Source organism: Pristiophorus japonicus, chromosome 13 (assembly GCF_044704955.1).
Source record: "Pristiophorus japonicus isolate sPriJap1 chromosome 13, sPriJap1.hap1, whole genome shotgun sequence".
NCBI classification, from domain to species: Eukaryota; Metazoa; Chordata; class Chondrichthyes; family Pristiophoridae; genus Pristiophorus; species Pristiophorus japonicus.
Genome location: NC_091989.1, coordinates 112,788,054 through 112,812,102, shown reverse-complemented (window position 1 = coordinate 112,812,102; position 24,049 = coordinate 112,788,054). Strand labels below are relative to the sequence as shown.

The 24,049-nt window shown below is 49.0% G+C and overlaps 1 long non-coding RNA gene across 1 annotated transcript in view; it reads left to right on the top strand.

Moving 5' to 3' along the window:
- The first annotated feature begins 864 nt into the window (after positions 1-864).
- The window catches only part of LOC139278244 (uncharacterized), a 76,405-nt gene continuing 53,220 nt past the window's right edge, over positions 865-24,049 (top strand). The window contains exons 1-2 of the long non-coding RNA XR_011596223.1: positions 865-932; positions 18,248-18,352. This is a non-coding gene — a long non-coding RNA (uncharacterized lncRNA). The remainder of the gene's footprint in view (positions 933-18,247; positions 18,353-24,049) is intronic.

The window sequence follows — 24,049 nt, the reverse complement described above, 5'->3', positions numbered from 1 at the left end:
TGACAGAGTCTGTGGCTCTCGTATTGGACTGTTCATCCACCAAAAAACTCACTTCAGGAGTGGAAGCAAGTCTTCCTCGATTCCGAGGGACTGCCTATGATGATAATGATTGGAGGTGAGGGTGGAGGGGATTGGGGACAGGGGTTTGAGGAGATGGTTAGAGGAGCAAAGCCATGGGTTATCTTCACTCTCTGGGATGATCCTAGAGAAGTGTATGGTTTTGTCAGAGGAGCGTGAGCCCTGATAGTGTTTGACATGATCAAGCAGATCTGGCCATGGACAGCTGAACCAGTTATGCACTACATATGGTCATACCTCACTCATTGGATTTGAGGGAGCAAAGATGAGGACTATACCAGGGAGAACTGCCAATATTGTAGAGCGTAATGGCTTTGCTGTGGACAAAGGTATCAAAGATAGAAGTAAGGGAGTGGTTGAGCAAATTGACAGCTGCAGATGTTGGGAGTTTATAAGTGCAGTTGTAAATGACTTGAGGTAGAGTTTTGTTTGAAGGACGGATGCAGATGAAAGAGAGATGACAGAAGGATCCACGATTAAAAAAATAATACAGGCAAAAGAGTGTTAAATTTAAATTTGTCAATAGGTTCGGTAGCTTTTGCATTAAAAGCTATATTGAATTTAATTTAAAGGTTTAAATCTGTAGTCAGAAATCACTCCTGTACAAGAGCTCTAAGTTATTATCAAAAAAAACTGCAGGTTTATTTCTGGTCTGTCTTACTATTTCTTTGTGGTTTGAGTAATTTCTACATTTCTCACTTGGGCTCAATGGTGATAGGCTATGTACAAAATACGGAACTAATACTTCCTTTAAAATACATAATGGTTTTAAAGCATAGTGTGAGGACACTGTCAGCCATCCGACTCGTACCTGCTTAAAAACAGTGGTCTGTATTCTGATCTTCTAATCATAAGTAAGTTATTTGATTGTTTCTTATCTGATAGCTGATCGGGTTTGTTAACTGGTTAATACCACTGAGTGTACAACACCAATGTGTTGCTTTGCAAAATGCATATGTGTAAGAGTTGGTCAATATAACAATGTATTAGCCCTTGCAACTGTCACAGGCATGTTTTCCTGAATGATCAATCTAACTGGGGTACATGGTCTTGGAGAGGGTGTAGAGGAGATTTGCAAAAATTATACCAGGGATGAGAGCCTTTAGTTCTGCAGAGAGAATGGAGAAGTTGGGGTTGTTCTCCTTAGAACAGAGAAGGTTAGGATGAGATTTAAGAGAGGTGTTCACAATTTTTGGGAAGATTAGAATGTTTGAAAACTAATGTGTATTGCTATTGTTTGATGTGAATTATCTCATGTAAAGTCTTCCAAAATGACCAGAGGTATCACTATTAAAGCTCAACCCTAAAAAATAAGGACGCTTCCCCAACCCGCCGTGTTTTTACAGCAACGGGTAGCGAGGTGTGTGTATCCTGTCTTGGAAAGGCGGGGCACTTTGCTAACATATTTAAATCAATCGCCCATGGAATTATTTAAATTTAACTGCAGCAGACCAGTTTTTGCAAGGCTAGGGAAATCTGGCAGCAAACCATAGATGGGAGTTTCCGGCTACAGACAGTTAGCGGTTTTTATTGCAGTCCTTGTGGCCAAGTAGGAGCAGGAGTGTTCCCTCAGCCACTCAAGGAAGCCTTCGACCTCCCTTCTGCCGATCGCGTCTTCTCACTAGCCTCTGCCATGATCGACATTCTCCCTGCCCCAAGCCCTGATCTGCAGACCACCCCGCAATCTGACCTGACACCCCCGACCCCCACAAGCCTCAATATGGCTTGCCTTGCAATGACGATTGCCAGGGTCTGTCCCCAAGGGTCCCTGGCTGCAGTTTCCTGCTCTGGTTTTCCCGCCCGGTAACTGGCCAGTCTGTCAATTTGTCCGGCTGCTGGGCGGGAAATGAAAGAAAAAAATTATAATGAAGTTCTGCCGTTAAATTTGGCAGGACCTCTGCGACCCTGACTTTGCCGAGTTTGCTCCACACCACCCTGCCGCCCCCGCCCCCCTCATTCTCCCCGCCCCACTGTAAATGTCGGGGCCTATGTAATTCTATGTCGCCTGCGGGTACCTACCCCTCCATGCAGACCTAGGCAATCCTACCTGAGCTGTTCAGAACACTGCTGCATCAAAAGGCTGCATTCCCCAGAAGGTCTTCACATGAATTGTGCCAACTACTTGTCCCTTGGAGCCTACAACAACTTGGGCCATTGCCATAGCAGTGAAAAACCAGCAGTATTCAATTTCTCCTTGACAGGTTCCTTTCAGGCTACATTGCGGACTATGTGCCACATTAGTCAATCAGCAGTCCGCTGCTTCATAATGATGCTTTTTTTTGAAGAGTAGACCATTTATCTCTTCCAATGGGCATGGCGGATCAGTGGGAAAGGGCGATATAATTTTACAGAGCAGCTGGATTTCCCCAGGTCCAGGGATACATCTTCTTGCATGCACCGTTGCAGAATGATATAAACTATTTCAACAGTGAAGAATACTAGCACTCTTCACAGGCCCAGGATTTGGGTCTGGATGACTGCTCAGAGACAAGGGCTGCCCTCCACGGCACTGGCTCATGATCCCACTATGGAGCCCAAAAACCCCCAAACAGCACCAATACAATAAGGTCCATTGTGCCATGAAGATCGCTGTCAAACAGATCATTGGCATTCTAAAGGCTTGCTTCAGGTGCCTTGACCGAGCAGGGGATGCTTTCCAGTGCAGTCCCAATGGGAGGTCTCCGGGGTCAGTGTGACCTGATGCATGCAGACAATATTGCTCTCAGAAAATGAAAAAAAGTTACCGAGCCAGCGGGAGATGGTAGGAAGGAATTGGAAGAGGGAATATTATTAATGGTAGAGCTGCAAAATGTCCAAAGCATCTTCTGTAAAAGCTGCTCAGTAACATGTGACAATATTTTGTGCAGGGAGATTGCATTCGAATGGCAGGTTGAAGTGAGAAAACACATTGAGGTCAAAATTGCGCCGTGCTGGGTTTGGAGCGGTCAATTTAAATTATAAGGTTTTTTTTGTGCTGGCGCATGAAGCGTTGGCCCCGGCGCTGAATTGGCCTCTTTGGGCCATACCACCCACTACCACCTGCGTACCGCCCAAAAATGCAATTTTGATGAAAAAACACCCTAATACCACCGACATATTGCTCGGCGGAACATTCCTCATTGACCTACCGTGGAGCGGTATACACACCGTCTGCCATGCAGAACCACCCGCATACCGCCCAAAAAGTCAGATTTTCATGACATACCGCCGACATATTGCCGGAGTTACATACTGTCCTGGAAAAGGTGGTTTTACGCGATGTTAAGTGGGCGGGCATGGGCGGTAGTGCTCGGAGCCGCCATTTTAAAATCGGGAACAGACAGCGAAAGCAGCACCTCTATTTCTGAGGTGAACAGTGACTTTACAGTGCGATTTACAGTGGAAAAGTTATTTTTTATTGGTATTGCGTAAATTATTAAGATCAAAAGCATTTTAGTTATATTTTTTTAATTGAAAAAGATTCTGGAGATTTAAGCAGAATGGGGCCTGTACTATCTCAGCCTGTATTACTGACTACCTGTCTAATGGAGGATCCAGATGGGAGAAGGTTTACTAAGCAGAATTATCAGGGTAATGGAGGAGGTCGCAGACTGGTGATGAGAAGGAGGCCTTACCCGCAAAGGATTTTCAGGGAGAAGTGCTCATACCTGGACCTGACCGATCGACAGTGTGTTTGAAGGATGCGCTTGCGAAAAAAGGTGATCAATGAGATTTTCCAGCTCATTAAGGCAGACCTGCAGCCCAGTACCACAACATTACTGCACTCTCTGTTGAGATGAAAGTGACTGCGGCACCTTACTTTTATACATGTGGCTCTTTTCAGGTATCAGCTGGGGACACATGCTGTATTTCTCAGTACGCTACTCATCGCTGCATTCGACAGGTAACTGAAGCACTGTATGCACGCCGGATGGAATTTTTAAACTTCCCAATGACCAGGGAGGCACAGAGTGACAGGGCTTTGGGATTTGCACGCATTGCCGGCTTCCCCAAGGTGCAGGGTGCTGTTGACTATACCCATATTTCCCTGCGAACACCATTACAGGAGGCGGAGGTGTACCAAAACCGTAAGGGATTCCACTCCTTCAACGTGCAACTCGTATGCGGTCATACACCCCGCATAATGGCAGTGAATGGCAACTTTCCAGGGAGCATCCATGATGCACACATCTTGTGTGAGAGCACTGTATCTGACCTGTTGAAGTCTGTGCCACAAGGTAAACGCTGGATGCTGATGGATAAAGGATACGGCCTCATCACATGGCACTTGACCACCCTGCGGAACCCTCAGACAAAAGCTGAGCAACGATATAATAGGAGCCATATATGTAATATTATCGAAAATACATCATCATTATCATCATAGGCAGTCCCTTGGAATCGAGGACGACTTGCTTCCACTCTAAAAATGAGTCCTTAGGTGGCTGAACAGTCCAATATGAGAACCATAGTCCCTGTCACAGGTGGTACAGATAGTCACTGACGGAAGGGTGGGTGGGACTGCTTTGCCGCACGCACTTTCTGCTGCCTGCATTTGTTTTCTGCATGCTCTCGGCGATGAGACTTGAGTTGCTCACCACCCTCCTGGATGCACTTCCTCCACTTAGGGTGGTCTTTGGCCAGGGACTCCCAGGTGTTGATGGGGATGTTGCAATTTATCAGGGAGGCTTTGAGGGTGTCCTTGTTACGTTTCCTCTGCCCACCTTTGGCTCGTTTGCCATGAAGGAGATCCGAGTAGAGCGCTTGCTTTGGGAGTCTTGTGTCTGGCATGCGGCCAATGTGGTCTGCCCAGCTGAGCTGGTCAAGTGTGGTCAGTGCTTCAATGCTGGGGATGTTGGCCTGGTCAAGGACGCTGATGTTGATGCATCTGTCCTCCCAGGGGATTTGTAGGATCTTGCGGAGACATCGTTGGTGATATTTCTCCAGCGACTTGAGGTGTCTACTGTACATGGTCCATGTCTCTGAGCCATACAGGAGGGCGCACTACAGCCCTGTAGTCCATGAGCTTGGTGGCAGTTTTGAGGGCTTGGTTTTTGAACACTCTTTTCCTCAGGCGGCCGAAGGCTGCACTGGCGCACTGGACGCGGTGTCGAATCTCATTGTCAATGGCTGCTCTTGTTGATAAGAGGCTCCCAAAGTATGGGAAATGGTTCACGTTGTCTTGGGCCGCGCCATGGATTTGATGACTGGGGGGCAGTGCTGTGCGTTGAGGACAGGTTGGTGGAGGACCTTTGTCTTACGGATGTTTAGCGTAAGGCCCATGCTTTCGTATGCCTCAGTAATACGTCAACTATGTCCTGGAGTTCAGCCTCTGTATGTGCGCAGACACAGGCGTCGTCCGCATACTGTAGCTCGATGACAGAGGTTGGGGTGGTCTTGGACCTCGCCTGGAGACGACGCATGTTGAACAGGTTCCCACTGGTTCTGTAGTTTAGTTCCACTCCAGCGGGGAGCTTGTTGACTGTGAGGTGGAGCATGGCAGCGAGGAAGATTGAGAAGAGGGTTGGGGTGATGACGCAGCCCTGTTTGACCCCAGTCCGGATGTGGATTGGGTCTGTGATGGATCCGTTGGTAAGGATCACGGCCTGCATGTCGTCGTGGAGCAGGTGGAGGATGGTGATGAACTTTTGGGGGCATCTGAAATGGAAGGGGACGCTCCATAGACCCTCGCGGTTGACAGTGTTAAAGGCCTTTGTAAGGTCAAAGAAACCCATGTATAAGGGCTGCTGCTGTTTCCTGCACTTTTCCTGCAGCTGTCGCACTGTAAAAATCATGTCCGTTGTGCCCCATAGGGGACGAAATCCGCACCGTAACTCCGGGAGGAGCTCCTCGGCCACAGGGAGAAGACGGTTGAGGAGAACTCTAGCGACAACTTTCCCAGTGGCTGATAGCAGGAGATTCCTCTATAGTTGCTGCAGTCGGACTTGTCCCCTTTTTTAAAGATAGTCACGATCACTGCATCTCTGAGATCTCCCGCATGCTCTCCTCCCTCCAGATGTGAAAGATGAGGTCATGTATCTGCGCCAATAGTGCCTCTTCATCATACTTTAGTGCCTCGGCGGCATTCCATCCGCTCCCGTAGCCTTGTTTTTCTTAAGCTGTCTTATGGCTTTTTCTACCTCGTACAGTGTTGGAGTTTTACTGAGGTGGTGGTGGGTAGCATGCTGCGGGATGGAGTCGAGAACACTCAAGTCAAAGGCAGAGTCTCGATTGAGGAGATCTTTGAAGTGCTTCTTACAGCGGGCTCTGACTGCCTCGGTGTCCTTGATGAGTGTTTCCCTGTTCTTGGCCAGCAGAGGGGTGGGGCCTTGACAGTTTGGACTGGAGGTGGCCTTGACTGCGATGAAGAATCCTCGCACATCATGGCTGTCGGCCAGCTGCTGTATCTCCTGTGTTTTCTCCATCCACCACCTGTTCTTTAGGTCCCGAGTTTTTTGTTGGACCTCAGCCTTGAGCCGTCTGTAGTGCTGCTTTGCTGCTCCCAAGTTGGGTTGTTGCTTAAGGCTCAGAAATGCTCTGCACTTGCGATCTATTAGCTCTTTGATCTCCTGATCATTCTCATTAAACCAGTCCTGGTGTTTCCTGGTTGAGTGACCGAGTGTCTCTTTGCAGACATTGGTTATGGAGGCCTGGAGGGCAGACCAAGCGCTGTGGATATTCTGCGTCTCGGGGTCATCAAGGCACGCTAGGTTAGCTGTGAGGTGCTGACTGTATAGGGCTCTCTTAGCTAGGTCTTTAAGTGCCCAGCATTGACTTTTTAGCGGCACTGCTTCTGCTGCCCCCTCCACTTTGGAGCTCTGCTGATGCCAATGGTGGATTGGATTAGGCGGTGGTCCGTCCAACAGTCATCAGCTCCTGTCATAGCGCGGGTGATGCGCACATCCTTGCAATCCCTGGCTTGGACGATGACATAGTCGAGCAGGTGCCAATGTTTGGAGCGAGGGTGTTGCCACAGTGCCTTGTATTTGTCCCTCTGGCGGAAAAAGATATCGGTGATGAAAAATTCATGTTCTAGACATTTTGTCAGGAGTAGGGTACCACTGGAGTTGTCTTTCCCTACCCCCTCTCTGCTAATCACGCCTCCCCAGAGGGCTGTGTCTTTGCCGACCCTGGAGTTGAAGTCACCAAGGAGGATCAGTTTGTCAACCACGGGGATGCGGGACAGAGATTTTTCGAGGTTGGAGTAAAAACCCTCTTTGGTCTCATCTGTTGCATCGAGTGTTGGGGCGTACGCACTGATTCAGGGATAGGGTGAGTAGAACAGTCATGAGGCGTTCGTTAACCCCGCAGGCGGTCGACCAGCTCGTTTTTGATGGCGAAGCCGACTCCATGAAGTAAGAGGTTCTGAGTAAGCAGAATGGGATTCCCAATGGGCATTCCTTGTTCACTATTTTAACGGAGGAGGAGGAACAATACAGAGTGGGGGAAAGGAGAGTAAGGGAGCACCTGAGGAAGATATACCCCACAGGATAATACTACCCACCCCTCAAAGAATTTATAGGTCATGCAAATCCTCAGTGAGGAGCTCTGTGTGCGAATCGTGCAGTTCACCAAACAGGCCACAGGTTAACTATGTCAGCTGCTACATGAAGACTCGCAGCCAAGATTATCTGCACAAACAGATCTGCCTGTGGCTGAAAAACTCAATTTTTATGCCATCGGCTCCTCTGATGCAATCACAGGGGAATTGGGTAATATCACTCTGGGTGATGTATGGGTATGCATTCATCAGGCAACTGACATAATTTTCAGGAGATCTGGTAATTCATCCTCTAGTGTTCCTAACACAGATGAGACTGCACACAGGAAGGTTAAAGTAACAGTGACCTCAGTCTTTATTAAGACACTCCAGAGTGAGGAATAGGCCTTAGGAGCCGGCTTATATACAGTGCTCCCAAGGGATGCTGGGATCCCTTGGGACTTCAGGGGATGCGCTCCCTGGTGGCGGAACATGTATGTGTAGAGGATAGAGAGAGGCTGCAAAGAGATTTGGATAGGTTAAGCGAATGGGCTAAGGTTTGGCAGATGGAATACAATGTCGGAAAATGTGAGGTCATCCACCTTGGGAAAAAAAACAGTAAAAGGGAATATTATTTGAATGGGGAGAAATTACAACATGCTGCCATGCAGAGGGACCTGGGGGTCCTTGTGCATGAAACTCTTTTTGGAGTTTACCTGCAAGACAAAAACATTAATCGGTGCCACCCGCCCTGGATGACACACCAGACATTTACAAGGCCCTCTTTTTTTCCTTTTTTTCGGTTTTTTTTTTGGGCACTAAAATCAAATTTTCCTTTTTCCAGTGCCCCCTATAAAAGGGGAGGGGGACACTAAAAGCACCGGCAATTAAAACAAATTAAACTTTAAAATGTAAAATCAAATTAAAATTTGGTTGCCGGGCGTGATGATGCACTCCAGTCCCTCCGGTGCCCACCTCTCACGGAAGGCCGCGAGCGTACCGGTGGACACCGCGTGCTCCATCTCCAAGGACACCCTGGACCGGATGTAAGAGCGGAAGAGAGGCAGGCAGTCAGGTTGAACGACCCCCTCGACCGCCCGCTGCCTGGACCGGCTGATGGCACCCTTGGCCGTGCCCAGGAGCAGTCCTACGAGGAGGCCTTCGGACCTACCCGCTCCCCTCCGCACAGGGTGCCCAAAGATCAGGAGAGTGGGACAGAAGTGCAGCCAGAATTTCAGGAGCAGCCCCTTCAAATAATAAAACTCCTTGTGCATGAATCCCCCAAAAAAAGTTAGTTTGCAGGTGCAGCAGGTAATCAGGAAGGCGAATGGAATGTTGGCCTGCATTGCGAGAGGGATGGAGTACAAAAGCAGGGAGGTCCTGCTGCAACTGTACAGGGTATTGGTGAGGCCGCACCTGGAGTACTGCGTGCAGTTTTGGTCATCTTACTTAAGGAAGGATATACTAGCTTTGGAGGGGGTACAGAGACGATTCACTAGGCTGATTCCGGAGATGAGGGGGTCACCTTATGGTGATAGATTGAGTAGACTGGGTCTTTACTCGTTGGAGTTCAGAAAAGGATGAGGGGTGATCTTATAGAAACATTTAAAATAATGAAAGAGATAGACAAGATAGAGGCAGAGAGGTTGTTTCCACTGGTCGGGGAGACTAGAACTAAGGGGCACAGCCTCAAAATACGGGGGAGCCAATTTAAAACCGAGTTGAGAAGGAATTTCTTCTCCCAGAGGGTTGTGAATCTGTGGAATTCTCTGCCCAGGGAAGCAGTTGAGGCTAGCTCATTGAATGTGTTCAAATCACTGATAGATAGATTTTTAACCAATAAGGGAATTAAGGGTTATTGGGAGCGGGCGGGTAAGTGGAGCTGAGTCCACGGCCAGATCAGCCATGATCTTGTTGAGTGGCGGAGCAGGCTCGAGGGGCTAGATGGCCTACTCCTGTTCCTAATTCTTATGTTCTTATGTAACATGGGAGTGCATGCTTTATAGATACACAACATCGCTCCCCCCCAAAGTCAAAGTGAAAACTATTTACAAGGTGAGGCGGTTGGGAGCCTTTCTTTCCGTGGTGGACCGCCTCGATACAAATGTCTGTTCTGGTGTGTTGGCTATGCCCTCGCTGGGCTGGTGTGTTGTTGGCCCTGCAGGGCTGCTGGGTGAGCCTGGCCTTGCTGGGCTGTTGGGCGTGATGGGTTCAATTTCCTGGTCCGGGGTGGTGTCGTTGATGCTTTGGGTGTGTGTTGTGGGCTCGAAAAAGGTGGTGTCTGCTGTGGGTTGTTCAGGGCAGTCTGTGAACCGCAGCCTCGATTGGTCCAGGTGCTTTCTGCAAATTTGTCCATTGTCTAGTTTGACTACAAACACCCTATTCCCTTCTTTAGCTATCACCGTGCCCGCGATCCACTTGAGACCATGTCCATAGTTTAGCACATACACAGGGTCATTCAGATCAATTTCCCTTGACACAGTGGCGCGACCATCGTTTACATTTTGTTGCTGCCGCCTGCTCTCTACCTGATCATGCAGGTTGGGGTGAACCAGTGAGAGTCTGGTTTTAAGTGTCCTTTTCATGAGTAGCTCAGCCAGGGGCACCCCTGTGAGCGAGTGGGGTCTCGTGCGGTAGCTGAGCAGTGCTCGGGACAGGCGAGTTTGGAGTGAGCCTTCTGTGACTCGTTTAAGGCTCTGTTTGATTGTTTGTACTGCCCACTCTGCCTGCCCATTGGAGACTGGTTTAAACGGGGCATAGGTGACATGTTTGATCCCGTTGCAGGTTATGAATTCTTTAAATTTGGCACTGGTGAAACATGGCCTGTTGTCACTGACCAGTATGTCTGGCAGGCCATGGGTGGCAAACATGGCCCTCAGGCTTTCAATGGTGGCGGTGGCGGTGCTTCCCGATATTATTTCACGTTCAATCCATTTTGAAAAAGCATCCACCACCAGCAGGAACATTTTACCGAGAAACGGGCCCGCATAGTCGACATGGATCCTCGACCATGGTCTGGAGGGCCAGGACCACAAACTTAGTGGTGCCTCTCTGGGCGCGTTGCTCAACTGAGCACACACGGTGCATTGCCATATACTGGACTCTAATCAGAGTCGATACCGGGCCACCACACGTGAGATCTGGCTATCGCATCATTACGATAACCGGGTGTGTGCTGTGGAGATCCGAGATGAACGTCTCCCTGCACTTTTTGGGTAGCATTACGCGGTTACCCCACAACAGGCAGTCTGCCTGAATGGACAGCTCGTCCTTTCGCCGCTGGAACGGCTTGATTAGCTCTTGCATTTCAACGGGGATGCTGGCCCAGCTCCCATGCAGTACACAGTTTTTTTACTAGAGACAGCAGAGGATCTTGGCTGGTCCAAGTCCTAATCTGGCGGGCCGTGACAGGTGATTTATCATTTTCAAACGCTTCCATGACCATCAACAAGTCTGCGGGTTGCGCCACCATCAACAAGTTTGCAGGCTGCGCCATTTCCACCCCCGATGTGGGCAATGGTAGCTGACTGAGAGCATCCGCACAGATCTCGGTGCCTGGCCTGTGGTGGATGGTATAGTTATACACTGATAGCGCGAGTGCCCACCTTTGTATGCGGGCTGAGGCATTAGAATTTATTCCCTTGTTTTCAGTGAGGGGCTTGTGATCGGTTTCCAGCTCAAATTTTAGGCCAATCAGGTACTGATGCCTTTTCTTCATCCCGAACACACACGCTAATACCTCTTTCTCAATCATGCTGTAGGCCCTCTCGGCCTTAGACAAGCTCCTGGAGGCATAGACGACAGGTTGCAACTTCCCCGCAACAAGTAATACACCCCCGACTCCGTATGACAACGCATCACATGCTAGCACAACTCTTTTACACGGGTTGTACAATACAAGCAGCTTGTTGGAGCATAAAATGTTTCTAGCTTTCTCAAAAGCAATTACTTGTTTTTTTCCCCATACCCAGTTCTCACCTTTACGCAATAACACATGTAGGGGCTCTAAGAGGGTGCTTAACCCCGGTAGGAAGTTACCAAAATAATTGAGGAGTCCCAGGAACGACCGCAGCTCTGCAAGATTCTGTGGCCTGGGCATGTTCCTGATAGCCTCTGTCTTGGCGTCTGTGGGCCGAATGCCATCCGCCGTGATCTTTCTCTCCAAAAACTCCACTTCTGTTGCCATGAAGCCGCATTTCAATCTCTTCAGCCGCAGCCCTACGTGATCCAGTCGCTGGAGGACCTCCTCCAGGTTTTGTAGGTGTTCGACGGTGTCCCGACCCATGACCAATATGTCGTCCCGAAAAACCACCGTGCGTGGTACCGACTTGAGTAGGCTCTCCATGTTTCTCTGGAGGATCGCTGCAGCAGACCGAATTTCAAACGGGCATCTGTTGTAGATGAACAGTCCCTTGTGCGTGTTGATGCAGGTGAGGCCCTTTGAAGACTCCTCCAGCTCCTGCGTCATGTAGGCCGAAGTCAGGTCAAGCTTGGTGAACGTCTTGCCTCCTGCCAGCGTCCGCAAATAGGTCGTCCGCCTTAGGCAACGTGTATTAGTCCTGTAGCGAGAAATGATTAATAGTTACTTTATAATCGCCGCAAATCCTGACCGTGCCATCACTTTTGATTACTGGAATAATCGGGCTGGCCAACTCGCTGAATTACACTGGGGAGATGATGCCCTCGCGTTGCAGCCTGTCCAGCTTGATTTCCACTCTCTCCCTCATCATGTGAGGTACCGCTCGCGCCTTATGGTGAATGGATCGTGCCTCTGGGGCCAAGTGGATCCGCACCTTTACCCCGGAAAAGTTTCCAATGCCTGACTCAAAAAGGGAAGGAAATTTGTTAAGAACCTGGGTACATCAAGCCTCATCGACATGTGATAGCGCTCGGATGTCATCCCAGTTCCAGCGGATTTTGCCCAGCCAGTTCCTTCCAAGCAGTGTGGGGCCATCGCCTGGGACAATCCAGAGTGGCAGTTCGTGCACCGTGCCCTCGTAGGTGACCTTGACCATGGCGCTGCCCAGGACAGTGATGAGCTCTTTGGTGTGCATTTTCAGTTTCATGTGGATGGGGCTCAGGGCTGGTCTGAGTGCCTTGATGCACCACAGTCTCTCAAACATCTTTTTACTCATGATTGATTGGCTAATGCCAGTATCCGGTTCCATGGCTACAGGTAAGCCATTCAATTTTACATTTAGCATTATAGGTGGACATTTCGTCGAATATGTGTGCACCCCGTGTACTTCAGCATCTGCCTCCTCTCTCTGAGGCTTAAAATTGCTTTGATCCATCATGGACTGATCTGCCTCTGCCACATGGTGGTTAGCAGGTTTTGCAGAGCTTGCAGATCATCTGCAAGCTCGTTGGAGGTGCCCCATTGTTCCACAGCTCTTGCAAACATACCCTTTGAAGCGGCATGAATAGGCTGAATGGAAGCCTCCACAACACTAACAAGGTGTGAATTGCCTTGCATTCATCCTTTGTTATGGACTCGGAGTCATCTGGGTCACCTGAGGCCTGCCAGCAGTTGCAGACTCGCGGTTTCTGCCCTGCACATTTCTGCTCGCAAACACAGTTCCAATTAATTCATGAACATTGCTAGCACTTGTGCGCTGAGAGATTTGTTTGGTGTTATCACTGGTGGACATAAACGCCTGTGCTATCGCAATGGCCTTACTGAGGGTCGGTGTCTCTACAGTCAAAAGTTTTCATAGGCTGGTCTCGTGGCCAATGCCCAGTTCAAAAAAGTCTCTGAGCGTCTGCTCCAGTTAACCATCAAACTCACATTGTCCTGCAAGTAGTCTTAGCTTGGCGACGTAACTCGCCACTTCCTGACCTTCAGATCACTGGCACGTGTAGAACAGATATCTTGCCATAAGCATGCTCTCCCTTGAGTTAAGATGCTCCCGAACCAGTGTACACAGCTCCTCATATGACTTATCTGTGGGTTTCACCGGAGCCAGAAGACTCTTCATGAGGCTGTAGGTCGGTGCCCCGCAGACCGAGAGGAGGACCGCTCTCCTTTTTGCAGCGCTTCCTTCTCCATCCAGCTTGTTGGCTACAAAGTACTGGTCTAGCCATTCGACATAGGCTTCCCAGTCCTCACCCTCCGAGAACTTCTCCAGGATGCCCACAGTTTGCTGCTTCTTTGCGTTGGATTCGTATACTCGTCGCCAGTTGTTGTGTTCCTAACACAGATGAGACTGCACACAGGGAGGTTAAAGTAACAGTGACCTCAGTCTTTATTAAGACACTCCAGAGTGAGGAACAGGCCTTAGGGGCCGGCTTATATACAGTGCTCCCAAGGGATGCTGGGATCCCTTGGGACTTCAGGGGATACGCTCCCTGGTGGCGGAACATGGGAGTGCATGCTTTACAGATACAAAACACATCCAATTTGGTATGACAGCTAGACAGCAGCATGATAGGGCTATATGGTTTTATTTTATTGCTGTGTATCTCAAAGTGCAGAGTGCAGTAGATGGCCCATTCGTGGCATTGTGAGCTCTAGCAGTAAACCTCCTGAGCTTTCTGAATAGAAGAGCCTCCCACTTGCTGAATGTACAGATCGTATGTCACCAGATGCAAACCATTTTCCATGTCAATATAGAATTTGCTGGAAGTTGTCACAAGCATATCCTTTGCTACCACAGATAATAACCCCTCTATGAGTCGCAAGGAACACAGCTGAGAAGAGCTACAACAAAGCATTTGCCTCTGTTAGAACTTTAGTGTTTGATCAAAGGGACTCTGAAATCTGTCCCCATCATGTATCCCACATGATGGTCACTTGCTGTGCCCGACGTAAGTTTTCCCACCAAAAAGGCCTGGGTACGGAGATTCCCAGGGAGGTGTTCCCAGCTGCTTTGGAGGCAGAGCAGCATGAAGTGGGCTGCAAAGGGCATTTAAACGCTAATAATCAGTGAAGTATTCCTGAACCACAGTGCAATGAGAAGGAGGCCTTGTGCAGAAAGTCACTTTAGAAGGTTGTACACACCTGGAGTACTGTGTACAGTTTTGTTCTCCTAACTTGAGGAAGGACATTCTTGCTATTGAGGGAATGCAGCGAAGGTTCACCAGACTGATTCCCGGGATGGCGGGACTGACATATCAAGAAAGACTGAATCAACTGGGCTTGTATTCACTGGAGTTCAGAAGAATGAGAGGGGATCTCATAGAAACGTTTAAAATTCTGACGGGTTTAGACAAGTTAGATGCAGGAAGAATGTTCCCAATGTTGGGGAAGTCCAGAACCAGGGATCACAGTCTAAGGATAAGGGGTAAGCCATTTAGGACCGAGATGAGGAGAAACCTCTTCACCCAGAGAGTGGTGAACCTGTGGAATTCTCGACCACAGAAAGTTGTTGAGGCCAATTCACTAAATATATTCAAAAAGGAGTTAGATGTAGTTCTTACTACTCGGGGGATCAAGGGGTATGGCGAGAAAGCAGGAATGGGGTACTGAAGTTGCATGTTCAGCCATGAACTCATTGAATGGCGGTGCTGGCTCGAAGGGCTGAATGGCCTACTCCTGCACCTATTTTCTATGTTTCTATGTTAGCAGTGTGTTGCTGCCCATGATACTAAGAAAGAAAAGGTACTATTGCCAACCTGATACCTTGCTTGCACTTGATTATTGAACTTTGTTTCGCACTGGTCTGCAGTCCTGGGGGTGGGGGAGCTGACATTACCACCTCTCTCTACATGGTTCTCAGTCCTCCATGTCACTGACCCTATATTTTCTGAGGTTTCTTCATATGTGCACACGGCAATCATTCTCTCCTTTGCTGCACTTCTCCAGGAGTCTCTGAATGTTCTCCTCATGGGGGGAGAAATTTGGTGGGATAGTGGCCTAGTGAGGGGCGCGGCGGGGGCGCTCGGCAAATTCAGTGTGCCGGTACCAGCGCCGCTGAGGAGTATCGCCCGGGGGTGTTGCACCAGTGTGCAACGTCTCCGGTATCGACACAAAAGCAAAATTGTGTTTGCGCTGAACCCGTAGCACCTGTAATGACACCGCCAGAGAAAGCTGGCATGCAGCGCTGTCCCGGGATGCTAAGGGAAGGAATGGCTGGAGCCGGGCCCCACCTGAAGTGTCAGAGGCAGCAGCGGCCCAGCCCGTTCAGCCTCTCCCCCCTCCTCTCTCCCCCTCCCTCCTTTCTCTCTCTCTCTCCCTCTCTCCCTCCTCCTCTCTCTCCCTCTCTCCCTCCTCCTCTGTGATTGATATTTATTTTTTGTGATTCAACTTTATTTGAGGTGAGTAATGTAAAGGGAATGTGTTTCGTGTTTTTTGTTCCGATTTTTTTTGCAGGGAGGCCTCTCTTATGTCGCTGCAAAGCGTGCTCTTTAGCATGGGATATTCATTTGCACACCCGGCCTAGCGCCCTAAGAGAAGGGTGCAATCCTTCCCTTTGCGCTCCACTCCACTCTCGGGATGCAAAAAATGAATTTTGCTGTTCCCGTCGCTAAAAATTTTCTGCCACTAAATTTAGTGGCCGCCCAACATTAGCACCTTAGGAACCCTCCAACCAAATTTCTAGCACATGATTTTATGCTTATGTCTCTTCTAAATTACCTGTTCCCTTCTTTAAGTGCTGCTGTCTGCTCCCCCAGCTGAAAACATTCTTTTAAACTATCATATAGGGCCCAAGTTTCCGCCCTTTGGAAAAATGGCGCATCTCCATAAGGTGCGCCGACTTTCTGGAAGAAAAAGGCCGCCAAAAACTTACCTTGTGATTCTCCGGTCTCCTCAGGACGTCTTCATGCTAGAGTGCGCGCGCATGTGCAGTAGCTCCAGGTGCCCGAGGCTGCATGGGAGAGGCCCAACCCTAGCCCTGGTCGAATGGGCTCACCGGGCGAAGATTGGACTGGACCTCCCTCCCGTTCAGCTCCCTCCACCCTCTCCCTATCTTCCGGTCAGCCTTCCGCCCCCTCCCTCCCCCCTCTTCTCCGTCCGCCTCTTCTCCCCGCCCCCTTCTCTCCCCGTCCTCTTCTTGCCCCCTCCCTCCCTCCCTGTCATCGGCGGGGCCCACCCGCCCAGTATCTTGCTGGGGGCAGGCCCCGCCTGAAGTGTCGGCGGCGGCGGCGGACCGACCTGGCCCGTTCAGCCTCTCCCCCCCTCCCTCGCGTTCAGCCTTCCCCCCCCCTCCCTCTTCTCCCCCCCTTCTCTCCACCCCCTTCTCTCCCACCCCTCTCTCCCCCCCCTTCTCTCCCCCCCCTTCTCTCCCCCCTCCCTCCATGCCATTGGCGGGGCCCGCACATGTGGTATCTCGCTGGAGCCGGGCCCCACCTGAAGTGTCAGAGGCGGCAGCGGCCCAGCCCGTTCAGCCTCTCCCCCCTCCTCTCTCCCCCTCCCTCCTTCCTCTCTCTCTCTCTCCCTCTCTCCCTCCTCCTCTCTCTCCCTCTCTCCCTCCTCCTCTCCCTCCCCTTCCCCCTTTCTTTCCCTCCCTCCCTCCCCCTCTCCCCTCACCCCCTCTCTCCCCCCACCCCTCGCTGTCAGAAACACAGAGTCTCTGACAGAGACAGAAAGAGAGAGACACTTGCAGAGACAGAGAGAGAGACACTGACAGAGATAGCGAGAGAGACACTGGCGTGGGGTGGGGGGGGGGGGCGCGGGGGGGAGGGGTGGGGGGTGGGGGGTGGGCTGTCCCAGCACGCTGTTGGAGGGCTCCTGGTGCTGCAGTAGGTGAGTAGAAATAATTTTTTATTTATTGATTGATTTTTTTAAAATATTTTATTTTTTAAGTTTTTTGATTGATTTATTGGTTGATTTATTGATTTATTGATTTAATTTTCATTTATTATTGATGATGGCTCTTTAGTTGTAAAAGTGAAGTGTTTAATGTTTGTAAACTTCCCTCCCCCCACCCCACATCTCTCGTTCCCTACGCCTGATTTATAAGTCTAGGAAAGGTTTTTCTGAGTGTACAAAAATCTACACTTACTCCATTCTAAGTTAGTTTGGAGTAAGTTTTCACTGCCTAAACTTGCAAAACAGGCGTAAGTGGCTGGACAAGACCCCTTGTGAAAAAAAAATCTGTTCTAAAATGAAACTATTCTAACTCACTAGAACTGGAGCAAACTAAATGCCGAGAATTACAATTTCTAAGATGCTCCATTCTAAACTAGTTGCGCCAAAAAAAATAGGAGTAACTCAGGCCGAAACTTTAACCCATAGTCTCAGATGAGCCACTTATTACCACTAACTGAGATTACATTCACTTTTGTATAAGGTTCACCACCGACCTGCTACTCCCCAATCCTACGACTGAAATCTTCAATCATTGCTGTTTTTAAAGCTTACACCTAAAGTTTCCACCCCTGCACAGTATTCACAACATGGGAATTACACTCATTCAATACCAGCAGGTATTTAACTGAGATAACCCCACAATTTAGGGTGGGGTCAACACTAGAGTGGATTGGGAGTGTTTTTTGAATTTCAGGACCAGTTTATCTATTTGCACCCTCCTTCACCTCTGAAAACCCTCCAACCCGAGTGATTCCTGAGAACACTGTACATTTCTAGTTCCTTTTAACCCAGCAAAGTTACACTTCCATCAGACACCACCCGGTATTGTCACCCTGCCTCCACACTCTGGCTTTTGAGCAATGCTACACTTAGTGTGAAAAGGTTCATTAGAATTGGCATTTGAATTAGAGAATCCTTTTGCATGATTTATCGTTGAATACTTTTATCTCTTTAAACAGGTCATTGTATCCGCAAAATGGAAAACATAAAGAGATATACGTTCATATGGAAAACCAAATACATTATTTTGTTGATCTTCATTTTTCTGTGTGTGCAAGCAAATGGTAAGCTATATTACTGTTCTTATTCAATTAGAATTATTAGGTTGCAAGCTTTCATTTTTTTAAAATTTGTTACAACTGATTGAATGACCTCTGCTTTTTGTATTCAATCCTCCTCAGCCTAAAAAACAATTTTCTTTCTTAACTTCTCGCATAACAACATTCACTGCACATCAAAAGTAACCACTGGCTGTAAACCACTTTGGAATGTCCTGAGGTTATGAAAGGTGCTTTATAAATACAAATTCCTTCTTTAATTCATTTTCTTAATCTGTCTGCCCACTTTTAGGGATTTTTACAGTGAAATCTGTATACACTACCAAAAAACAGACCGTTTTCAAAACACGGATACGTGTTGACAGTCGCAAATAATTTACATAATAACAGTTACAAGCTGCACCTTGAAACCACGGACACTCGCAAATTACAAACTAAGGACAGCCTTCAATGCACCAACTAGCCACTTTGCCCTGGATCCCATGGGCTTTAACCTTCGTGACCACTCTACCATGTGGGACCTTATCAAAAGCTTTGCTAAAGTCCATATACACTACATTGTACGCACTATCCTCATCGACCCTCTTGGTTATCTCCTCAAAACATTCAATCAGGTTAGTCAAACATGATCTTCTCTTAACAAATCCGTGCTGACTTTCCCTAATTAATCCGTGCATTTCCAAATGTAGATTAATCCTGTCTTTCAGAATTTTTTACAATAATTTTCCCATCACTGAGGTTAGGCTGACAGGCCTGTAATTAGTCGGCCTATCCCTTTCTCCCTTTTTAAACAAGGGTCATCATCATCATCATAGGCAGTCCCTCGGAATCAAGGAAGACTTGCTTCCACTCTTAACATGAGTTCTTAGGTGGCTGTACAGTCCAATACGAGAACCACAGTCTCTGTCACAGGTGGGACAGATGGTCGTTGATGGGAGGGGTGGGTGGGACTGGTTTGCCGCACGCTCTTTCTGCTGCCTGCGCTTGATTTCTGCATGCTCTCGGCGACGAGACTCGAGGATGTGCTTCCTCCACTTAGGGCAGTCTTTGGCCAGGGACTCCCAGGTGTCAGTGGGGATATTGCACTTTATCAGGGAGGCTTTGAGGGTATCTTTGTAACGTTTCCGCTGCCCATCTTTGGCTCATTTTCCATGAAGGAGTTCCGAGTAGAGCGCGTGCTTTGGGAGTCTCGTGTCTGGCATGTGAACTATGTGGCCTTCCCAGCGCAGCTGATCAAGTGTGGTCAGTGCTTCGATGCTGGGGTACCACAAGGGTACCATATTAGCAGTCCTCCAGTCCTCCGGCACCATGTCCAAATCCAAAGAGGACTGGAAAATGATGGTCAAGGCCTCTGCTATTTCCTCTTTTACTTTGCTCAACAGCCTGTGATACATTTCATCCGGGCCTGGGGACTTATAAGAACATTAGAACATAAGAAATAAGAACAGGAGTAGGTCATACTGCCCCTCGAGCCTGCTCCGCCATTCAATAAGATCATGGCTGATCTGATCATGGACTCAGCTCCACTTCCCCACCCACTCCCCATAACCCCTTATCTCCTTATCGTTTAAGAAACTGTCTATTTCTGTCTTAAATTTATTCAATGTCCCAGCTTCCACAGCTCTCTGAGGCAGCAAATTCCACAGATTTACAACCCTCTGAGAGAAGAAATTTCTCCTCATCTCAGTTTTAAATGGATAGCCTCTTATTCTAAGATCATGCTCTCTAGTTCTAGTCTCCCCCATCAGTGGAAACATCCTCTCTGCATCCACCTTGTCAAGCCCCCTCATAATCTTATACGTTTCGATAAGATCACCTCTCATTCTTCTGAATTCCAATGATTAGGTAGCGGGGACTTAGGAGAGGTTGAGAAGGAGATCCCGCAGACACAGGTATAATGTACTCGCTACATCTGAGGAGAAAGAGAAAGACTGCAGGAAGACAGCCACAATGCAGACCAGGGCACACTGGCTCAGAAGGGGGTTGTTAAGTCCTGCCTCTAATGTACGTACTTACACGAGACACATACTGAAGTCAAGGTCACTCAGGACTTGCACCTTTAATTCACAGCTCTCCAGTGCTGCACTTGCCTGAGACCTCCCTTTATATACCACAGTGGGACAGTATGGAGTGTCTCCTGCAAGTGCACCCCTGGTGGTAAGGTATGCATATTGTTACAGGTCATATCCAGTTACAGTTATGTATAGCATGGTAAGATACAGTTATATACAGTAATGTGAGATACATGACATCACCCTCCCCCAAGGTCTTATTGCCTTTATAGATTCAGTCTCTCAGGTGGTCTGCGCTCTCGCGTGGAGCATCTTAGTTGTGGTTCAGTTGTTTGCCTTGGTGCCTGTGTTTTGTTCGGTGTGATTGCTGGTATCTCGCCTGGGCTGTCTGTTGAGACTGCCCTCTCCTCAGGTTGTTCCACCTGTCTGTCCACGAGGTGTGGTGTGAGTTTCACATTGTAGTCTGCCTCTGGTTCTTCAGTGTTATCAGTGAATCTACTTTTTACTTGGTCTACATGCCTCCGGCAGGTTTGGCCATTGTCCATTTGTACAACCAGTAGCCTGTTTCCCTCTTTGTCTGTTACTGTCCCTGCAAGCCATTTGTGACCCCTGCCATAGTTTAGCACAAACACTTTGTCCCCTATCCCATTCCACCACCCCCTCGAATTTCGGTCATGGTACTCAGTTAGCTTTTGACGCTTAGCCTCAACAATTTCATGCATGTCTGGGAGGATTAGCGAGAGCCTGGTCTTTAAAGTTCGTTTATCAATAGTTGCGTGGGGGGAACTCCAGTCAACGAATGCGGACGAGATCTGTATGCCAGCAGCAGTCGCGACAGGCGGCTCTGCAGCGTGGGACCCTGGATTCTGAGCATGCCTTTTTTAGTGATCTGCACTGCTCGCTCTGCCTGGCCGGTTTGAAAGGTGCCGTCTTAACGTGATTTATACCGTGGTCAACTATAAAATCGTGAAATTCTGCGCTGGTGAAGCACGGACCATTATCACTGACCAATATGTCAGGAATGCCGTGCGTTGCAAACATGGTTCTAAGGCTCTCCACAGTGGTGGAGGTGGTGCTCGAGTTTAAAATGGTGCACTCGATCCATTTTGAAAATGCATCAACGATTACGAGGAACATTTTGCCCATGAATATGCCCGCATAGTCTACATGCATCCGCGACCACGGATTGGTGGGCCAGGGCCAGAAGCTTAGGGGGGGCCTCCCTGGGGGCATTACTGAGTTGGGCTAAAATGGTGCACCGATGGACGCAGAGCTCCAAGTCCACGTCAATGCCAGGCCACCAGACATGAGATCTGGCTATGGCCTTCATAAGAACGATCCCCGGGTGCTCGCGATGGAGCTCCCGGACAAACGCCTCCCTGCCTCGTAAGTGCATAACTACTCGGCTGCCCTACATCAGGCAGTCTGCTTGCAGTGAGAGTTCATGAATGCGCCTATGGGAGGGTTTGACCTGCTCGGGGCAGGCATCGCGAGCCTCTGCCCAGTCACCGGTTAAAACACATCTTTTAACTAGAGATAACGTGGGGTCGCTGGTCGTTCAGGTTCTGATTTGACGAGCCGTCATGGGCGAACCTGTGGATTCAAAGGCATTGATTGCCATGACCATCTCACAGTCCTGTTCGTCGGACCCTTCTGTGGTCTCCAGGGGTAGCCTGCTAAGCGTGTCGGCACAGTTGTCTGTGCCTGGTCTGTGCCTTATCGTGTAGTCGTAAGCCGTCAGCATGAGTGCCCACCGCTGAATGTGCGCCGAGGCGTTGCCGTTGATTGCCTTACACTCGGATAGTAGGGACGTGAGGGATTTGTGGTCGGTTTCTAATGAAAAGGTATTGGTGCATCTTTTTGACACCGTACACGCACGCGATCGCCTCCTTCTCAACTATACCGTACCCGCACTCCGCCCGCGAAAGTGACCTGGAGGCATAAGCAACGGGCTGCAATTTACCCGCATCATTGACGTGCTGTAAAACGTACCTGACCCTGTACGCTGACGCATCACACATAAGGATTAACTTTTTACCCGGGTCAAAAAAGACTAAAACACTGTTGGAACATAGAAGGTTGCGTACCTTATTGAAGTCGCGTTCTTGGGCGTCCCCCCAAAACCAATCGCACCCCTTTCTGAGTAGCATGTGGAGAGGCTCCAGCAGCGTGCTCAAGTTCTGCATAAAGTTTCCAAAGTAATTAAGTAGCCCGAGAAAGGCGCGCAGTTCAGAGACATTCCGGGGCCTGGGTGCCAGGCGAATCGCTTCGGTTTTGGATTCGGTTGGGTGGATTCCATCAACGGCAATCCTTCTGCCCAAAAATTCAACCTCGGGCGTGAGAAATAGACACTTAGATTTCTTAACTCTTAGGCCTACCTGATCCAATCGACTTAGTACTTCTTCAAAATTGCGGAGATGAGAGTCGGTGTCCCTGCCCGTGATGAATATGTCATCTGGAAACACAACCGTCCCCGGGATGGACTTGGGCAGACTCTCCATGTTGCGATGGAATATAGCAGCTGCTGACCTGATGCTGAATGGGCATCGATTGTACACAAAAAGGCCTCGATGTGTGTTGATGGTGGTGAGTAGCTTAGACTCTTCGGTCAGTTCTTGGGTCATATACGCAGATGTGAGATCAAGTTTCGAGAAAAGTTTTCCTCCAGCCAACGTGACAAATAGGTCCTCCGCTCTGGGCAGCGGGTATTGGTCCTTTAGGGAGACTCTGTTTACGGTAAACTTGTAATCCCCACAGATTCGCATGGGTCCATCAGGCTTCATGACGGAGATGATGGGGCTTGCCCAGTCGCTGAATTACACGGGAGAAATTATGCCTTCCCGCAGAAGCCGGTCCAATTCGTTTTCAATCTTTTCCCTCATCACATAAGGCACAGCTCTAGCCTTGTGATGGACCGGTCTGGCATTTTGTGTGATGTAGATTCTAACTTTAGCCCCTTTGAAGGTGCCCACACCTGGCTGAAAGAGATGTTCAAAACGGCTTAGAACTGTTGAGCAGGAGGTCCGTTCCTCTGACGACATGGCGTGAACATCATCCCATTTCCAATTAAGTTCTGCTAGCCAGCTTCTCCCCAACAGGACTAGGAGATCTCCGGGGACAATCCACAGGGAAAGTCAGTGCACCATCCCTTTGTGTGTGACTGAGAGCATGGCGCTGCCAAGGAGTGGGACGATTTCTTTAGTATAGGTCTTTAGTTTGGTGTCAATCTTTGAGAGTTTTGGCCTGTTGCTTTTGTGTGGCCACAGCTGTTCAAATTGTTGAACGTTCATGAGGGATTGATTGGCCCCCGTGTCCAGTTCCATGTTGACGGGTATCCCATTGAGTAGAACCTTCATCATAATTTGAGGCGTCTTGTTGTAAGAACAGTGGACATTGATCGTGTTAACCCGCTGTACCTCAGCATCCCGTGCACTGTTCCAACCGTCTTCTGGTCCGCTTTCCGACCCTTCCGATTCGTATACCAGCCGAGCTGCTGTTTTTCTGCACATGCGAGCCAGATGCCCTGTGTAGTTGCAGTTTCTGCAAACAGCATGCTGAAATCGACACACCCTGGTTGAGTGCCTTCCTCCACATCTCCAACACAGACCGTTTCCATTGTTTCCGAAGGATGAGCTGCGTCTGGCTGATCTCCCTTGAGCTTCTCTCAATCTGTTGTTGATTGTTTGCATTG